Source organism: Pteropus medius, unplaced genomic scaffold (assembly GCF_902729225.1).
Source record: "Pteropus medius unplaced genomic scaffold, Ma_sr-lr_union100, whole genome shotgun sequence".
Lineage (NCBI taxonomy): Eukaryota > Metazoa > Chordata > Mammalia > Chiroptera > Pteropodidae > Pteropus > Pteropus medius.
This window is the reverse complement of record NW_024349798.1, coordinates 16963128-16970781: the sequence shown is the minus strand read 5'-3', so window position 1 is coordinate 16970781 and position 7654 is coordinate 16963128. Positions and strand designations below refer to the sequence as shown.

Genomic DNA, 7654 nt, shown 5'->3' with positions numbered 1-7654 from the left:
ATGCTTTCCATCTCCAGTTTTATGTTTTTTTATCTCTTTGTTGAAATTCTCATTGAATTCATCTACTTTCCTCCCATGTTCCTGGAGCATCTTCATAACCAGTGTTTTGAACTCTGCATCGGGTAGATTGTCTGTCTCCATTTTGGTGAATTCTTTTTCTGGAGCTTTGTTCTATTCCTTCAAGTGGTACGTACTTCTTTGTATCTCCATTTTGTCTGCCTCTCGGTGTCTGTTTCTACATATTAGGTAGGGCTTCTAAGTCTCCTGGTGTTAGTAGAGTGGCTTTATTTATTAGGTATGCTGTGAGTTCCCTTGCCACAGACCTGTGAGGAGTATGGCTGCGGGCCTTGTTTGGTCACAGTCAGAAAGCAATCTGCATGTGGTGGATACCCTTGCTGGGCTTGTAGGTGCCTCAAGGTGCCAAGTCAGAAGCCAAGGCTCCCACCACTACTGTGGAGCTTGTGGCTGCTCGGCTGTAGGTATAGGGCACGCTGAGGTCAGATATTCCTTCTTTGGGGTTTGTGAAACTTTGAAAGATTTTTATGAAATTTTACAGCAGGACCCAAGACAGCTTGTTTGTATGGAATAAATCACTGGATATAGCTGGGGGGGGGAGGCACAAGTTGAAAGGGGAGAAGTTTCAGGGAATCCCTGGGGCAGAGTGACTTGTGCTATCCAGGTTGATGGCACTTGTGTCTGCAGGCTGGGAGTGGGTAGAGCTCAACAGAAGGACAATGGCTTATGCCTACACCTCTGTCTGGGAGTCAGTTGTGCCTCCAGCCCTCGCCATGAATCCTAACAGTTCAGCACCTCCCCATATGTCCATGGCACCCTTTGGGCTGCTCTCATAACACCAGAGCTTAAGAGTGAGCAAGTGTATCAGTGATCAATGCTGAGAGTGGAACCTTTAAGAGGAAGGTCTCTTCTTCCTGCAGCCCTCTGACTCACTCAGCCACATCTTCAGCTCTTTTCACAGAGAGATATTGTGGGGACTTCTCTTCCCTGCACTGAAACCCTGTGCTTGGGAGCCCAGTGTGTGGCAGAGACTCCTTGCTCCTCGGATAGGAGAGGTGGCTTTGCAGCCATGATAGCCCTTTCAATTCACCATCACCACTAAGAGTTGTGGGGCTGGGCCACACAACTTTTGTTCAGCCAGAACTCTGATGACTCCATATATTGCCCTCTCTGGAGTTTTGCTATAATTTTTGGGTGGTAAGTAGAGGAGGCATGCATGGTCTTTAACTTCTATGCCACCTTGAATCTCCCTCCATTAATTGTTTTATAAAGTGACTCTCATTCTTCCATAGTCCATTTTGCATTTCCCCAACCATAACTATTTATTCTGTAGGTTGTATAGACCTGTAAATAAGTTACTTATTTAGAATTGCCCCATATGTTTACAGGGCCCCACTCACGAAAGATATAAAATGGTTGTGTTTGCTTTGTAGTGTTGTAAAGACTCCCAATTTCCTGCAAGCCCCTCTGCCTAATCTCTATATTTATCAACTCCTTTAAAAATAGGAAATAGAAGAACCAGTATGTACCAGTTAAGAGAAAACCGTAATAGAAATAAAACCAATACATACTCTTGAATTAACTCAGCAATCGTATAATTTTTAATGTTCTTTTATCTCATTTTAGCCATTGGGGTGATATATGAGTATAGTAGAACTATTATAGTGAATGATGACATTAAGTTTGGCTGTTTTCATTTTTATTTCTACATATTAGTAAAACTATATTGTCCTCACATTAGAGTAAAATACATACCCTTTATGTTCATTGAAATATTGCCACAAATGAAACTAAAACAGGGGTTGGGAAAATATAATTATTTTGCCTAATCTCAATTACATTAATACTCTAGATTAATTTAGTCCTTATTCTCATCCTGGAATTATACTTTTCCTAGTGACTATACAATGTTGATGTGACCTCCCTGTGAGGCTATGGGGCTAATGCAACTGTTTACATTTTCACAAAGTGGATTCTCTGAATCACTCTCCTCAAGGACCCCATCACCTCCTTGTTTCTCAGACTGTAGATGACAGGGTTGAGCACTGGGATCAGGATGGTATAGAAGACAGTGAGTATCACATCCTCTGTTGGAGATCTCAGGGATCTTGGGCATAGGTAATTGTAAACAAAGGGTGCATAGAACAAGGTCACCATGGTGAGATGGGTGCTGCAGGTCCAGTAAAGCCTTCTTCCTCCCTGCCGTTGAACGCAGGCAGAGAACAGCATAGAGAACCTGGCTATAGGAATATGCGATAGCCATGAAAGGCAACAAGAGGAAGAAGATGGTGTTCGCAAACACTGTGCACTCGTAGAACCAGATGTCCATGCAGGCCAGAGTCATCATGGCTGGAATGTCACAGAAGAAATGGTTGATGGTTCTGAATCTACAGTAGGGGATATGGAGGATGTATGCAGTGTGGGCACTAGAGTTGCTGGCGTCTGTTATCCATGACCCTGCTATCATCAGCACACACACTCTTTTACTCATCTGGGTGGGGTAGTAGAGAGGAAAGCAAATGGCCACATAGCGTTCATAGGCCATGCATGTTAACAGCAGTCCTTCAGTTCCCACTAAAGTCATGAAGAAGAAGTTCTGAACCCCACACCCAATGAACAAGGTAGACTTGTTCCCCAGCAGGTAGTTGAAAGCCATTTTGGGGATAGTGGTGGAGATGTAATTCAGATCAATGAGGGAAAGCTGGCTCAGGAGAACGTACATGGGGGTGTGGAGACGGGTGTCCAGCACAATGAGGAGGACCATGGACAGGTTGCCAAGCAGAACCATCAAGAACATGAGCATAATGAGAGAGAAGAAGAACAGCCCAATTTTTGACGGTGGGAGCAACCCCAATAAGAAGAAGTCAGTTGACGTTTGGTTGTAATTCACCATTTGTTGGCTTTCTTGAAAGAAGAGACAAGATATACATGCATGCATGGTAAATAAAGAACTGTGAACCATTTATTTGTTTGTTTGTTTTTTAATTTTTGCTTTTAATCTGAATATTTAAGAAAATACCCAGTTCCATAAATGAATAATCAAAGTTTCTTATTTAGAAAAATATAAACCCCATTCTCTAGTGACATTATCCAAAGTCACTAGATCAGGAGGTGTGCATTACATCGAAGTCTTGTAAAGAATCCGTGATATAACAATGGGAAAATATCTCTGCCTCCTTGAATAGGATATAAGTTATTTTCTGCCCTCATAAATTCATGTATCAAAAATATTAAATGTTTGAATTAAACTTAAGCAGAATTCTTATGCCAAGACTGAGCACAAATGGATATCAGTTTAAACGAATATGAGTTTGGCTCATTATATGAATGAATTTAGTGATACACAGAAGGTGACAGTTTTTCCTGTTTTTGAGATTTTATTTTTGCTCATCATTTGAAACATAATTGTAGCATTTTTTTTCCTTGGGGAGCTATATTAGCTTCTGATATCACTATGTTTAACGTTGCTGTGTAATCCCTCCTGAAATTTGTTAGCAGTGGCATGGGAGAAGAAAAACACATGTTTATTCCCTAATACTATTAGATAAAAATTAATAGTCCTGATTATAGAATACTTCCGTTATTGTCATTTTTATCTTTCTGTTTCTAACTCTTTCATAGAGGGCAGACCCATCTCCAGATGTTCTGTAAGCCATGTGCACTGCCACTGACATTTTTCAGACTCAGGAATCATAAAACGTTAATTATCAAAATATTAAAAATATACACAAAGGAATAAATGTTAGATGGAAGATTTTAACACATTTTAGATGATGAAATTTGAACAGGAAAATGGTTATTCAGTTAATGGGGAAAAGATTTTGACATTCCGAGAAACTGTGCAGATAGGAAGGAAATTGTATTCCAAGGAAAAATCTACTAGTATAAAAACATTGACATCATACTCAATTGGTATGCTGCCATCCATTCTGGTTTGTCCCAATGAAGGGGATTCGTGGAACATGGGGCTTTCAGTTTTAACTCCAGGAATGTCCTGGAAAAACTGGATCCAGCAAGTTACCATATGATTAATATAGAATTCTAGGTCCATAGATCCGAGATTTTTGAGGAAGTAAAGAAAGAGAGGGGATTAAAATATACACAGAGCAAAAATTCAGAAGGAAAAAAGAAAATATAGATGAAAAAAATTTTAAATAAATGTACCATCATCAGAAATTTATAACCTATTATTCCACTAAAATATGCATTCTTGAAAATTTAAAAGAATTAGCCATTATAAATGATTCATCCAAAATTCTGAAAAAACAAATGCAAAAAAATCTTCCAGGAAGTTTGATGCACTTGATCTGAGCAAAAAGGACAGTAAAAAATGGAAAGTATAAATAAAGGAAAATGGGAAGGACAGTAAAAAATAAGAAATAGGAAGTAAGATAATTAATCAGGAGTACTTATGTATGATTAGAGTATTTCTACGAATGTGCAGAAAAAATATAGGGAATTAAATTATTATACTGTTTCTCAGAATCAAACAATATGAGCCACCTCTGAAACATCATTCACAGAGTCCAGGAAAATAAATGAGAACCACTCTGATAACACAATATACTGAGAAAAAGTAAACATTTTTCTTAAAATGTCCTTTGGTTTTCTGTAGAAGAAACAGCGTATTAAGCAGATATCAAGATATATTTACATTAGTCTGAATTATTTACCTGTTGCCAAAGCTGTGTATGAAATAATTTTGACTTTCACTGCTTATCATTGGTTTTCTAAAAAGGACTTTCCAAGACAAAATTTCTAACAGGTAGTTATTATTTACATACTATAATAGACATAAGAGGGTGAGGGATATGAAGAGGTCATGAAAATAGCAGGTGACCCATCAGACCTGGTACTGGATCCAATTTTTAGTTACGTCATTGAGACTAGGACTCCACTAAAATGAAAGGTTCTTTCTACAAAGGATTCAATCACACCCACTAAATATGTGTATTAAAGAGAAGACCATTTGTTAATGGACAGTTAAACTTCTATTAGATTATTTTTATGAGTTTTTTTCTTACCTAGCCATTGAAATAACAAGAACTAACCTACTTATACTTCATTTTCAAAAATCTTTCACCCCTTTTGATTACTTTCTATCACTTTTAAAAAGTTGATACTTAAGCATTAGAATCAACTTCACGATATACAGGAGACAACAGATATTACCTGTCTAACGCTGTATGCTGGTTGAGAGAAAGAGCATGCCACACTCCTGGGCAATTTCTGTCCATGCGAGGGAAAACCAGGTTGAGAATTCCTGTTTTCTGATTCACTATATAGAATTGTGTCCACAATTCTAAACTATTTCAAAATTCAGCACTCCTTTTCTGTGTGACTTTTTAGACCAGCAATGCTACTTACCAGAAATTAGCCTGCTTTATCAAAGACACATTGTTTAAAAGAAAATATTTATATTTCAGAGAATCCTTTGGGAGTCTTACATGTAGAGACCAAACACCTTACCTCTCCTAAAGTGTATAATTATGCATCTGTGAGCGTCATCTGGTGTGAATTTTCTCATTCACCAATGCTTAACAGAGCCAACCTTAGGGTAGGAGATATAAAATGGGCTTAATGTATTACTACCATGCATTCCTCCAGTGATTTAAACATTTAAGTATATTATTTAGTACTTAAACAAATTACATTTTCAATAATGAGGGTACAAAGTGAGAATTTATACTGTGTACGTGTTCTCATAATTTCATAAAAAGTGTTCCCATAAAATTCACTAGGATCACGTTTAAATACACATATGTGCCACGTGCACGTGCACACACATACACACAGTGTGCTCCAGGATGGATGCTGCTTTGTGCTCTTTCAATTTGGGTGATACTGATACATTCACAAGTAAATTGCACAGCACGAACTGTCAAACCTTTGATTTACTTCTAGTACTGTCACTTATTAAGAACGTGACATTGATCAGGTGAATTTTATTCTGTGAGCTTGTCACTTGCAAATTAACAGGTACAAAATCATTAAATGAGACACTACATAGTGAGTGCTGAGCCCATCTGACATATAAGTTATCAGTTAAAGAAGTAGTTCTCAACTGTGGGATGAATCAGTCCTCTCCCCAGGGGACTTTGGGCAAAGTATGGAGATGTGTTTGGCTGTCACTACTGCCTTGTAGCAGGTGCTGCTAAATATTCTACAAAGCACAGGACACTCAGAGACAAAAAACTATTTGGTTCAAAGTGTTAATTTTGTTAAGAAACTCTCAGTTAATGTAGCTTCAATCTTCTGAGTTTTCATCTTAGTCTTCATCATTTGCACATTGTTATCTACTAAGACTATGCAATGATGAAGTGTTTTTTTTTTTTCTTTTTATGCTCCCAGATGAGTCACAAGAGCAATGTCAGGTTGCCTGTGCTGTCATCATGCGTCCATTCCTTTAGGGTTCAGTGAGTGCATGAGGCCAACAGCAGGGGAGAGTCAGTACTGAGTTAAAGCCCCAGGCACCCCGTGACCACTGGCCATGACTGGCACAACTGCACTCAAGACCACACCTTCCAGGATCTTTACTGAACACTTGGATCCAGGTATGACCTTGACTCTTGGGGTCAGCTGTGCACCCAGTTGATTCATTTCCTGTATGGGTGGGCACTGCAGGAGCCCAGCCCATTTCAATAATTCCCAGTCCGACCCTTATCTCAGCTCTCTTGAAATTCTGACATCTCGTGTGTGGATTAGCTTGGAAAACAAACTACACAAACACCAAACTGTTGTCTGCACTGGTCCTCCAGGCAATCTGTTCCACACAGTGTAAAAACCAGCCAGCCTGCAACCCACCCCTAATCTAATTTTGAGCTCTACTTGCCTGTGAATTGACTCCTGGAATGTAGCAACATGCCTTCCAGATATGCAAGCACACCACCAAAAGGATAATTTAAAATGGAATTAAAATGCGTATTCTTATATGAGGTGGCTACATGTGGACATCTTCACTGCTTAGAGTAAAAAATCCATATAAAAACTTCACATCCACATTCTCTCCTTTGCTGCCAACTCCCACTCTATGTCAGAGGTTCTGTAGCGGGCTTTACCTTCATACACCACTCACAAAGCATAATCATGAATATTTTCAGTCATTAAAAGTATAACATATGTGTACATAGAAACTTGAAAATATTATTACATAAAGTGAGTAAAACAGTCTATTCAATATGATTGCAGCAATATTATTAAAAACCTATTTTAAAAAGTTTTAAAAAAACTCTTGATCTTGGAGTACCCTCTCCTGCATTGTCTAATGTCATAAATCCTTCTTAAAGTTTAAGCCTCCTGTTAAACACCCCTTGTTATATATGTTCTTTTGGTCAATCAGGACACACAAATTCTCTTGCCATCTTTGGTTTCATCTTAGTCCCCCTGTATTCTTATTTTCACATCCATCACCCATCATTGTCATGTTCCCAGTACCTACATTTCATAAATGTTGCAGCTCTGAGAGAGAGCTGTGTGCTATGCCCACAATTCAGGGAAGAATATTACATGTAACATCAACACTTCACCATTTTTCACCTTCTTTCTAGGGTGTGTTATTTGTGAGCACGAATTTTTTTATCAGAACTGAAAATAATGCATATTTTAGGCATAAGTAAACCTTTGTGTTAAAAAAGTTCAC

At 38.4% G+C, this 7654-nt stretch overlaps 1 pseudogene; it reads right to left on the bottom strand.

Moving 5' to 3' along the window:
* Positions 1-1968: 1968 nt before the first annotated feature.
* On the bottom strand, positions 1969-2908 carry LOC120620557 (olfactory receptor 2L8-like; annotated as a pseudogene).
* Positions 2909-7654: the final 4746 nt, after the last annotated feature.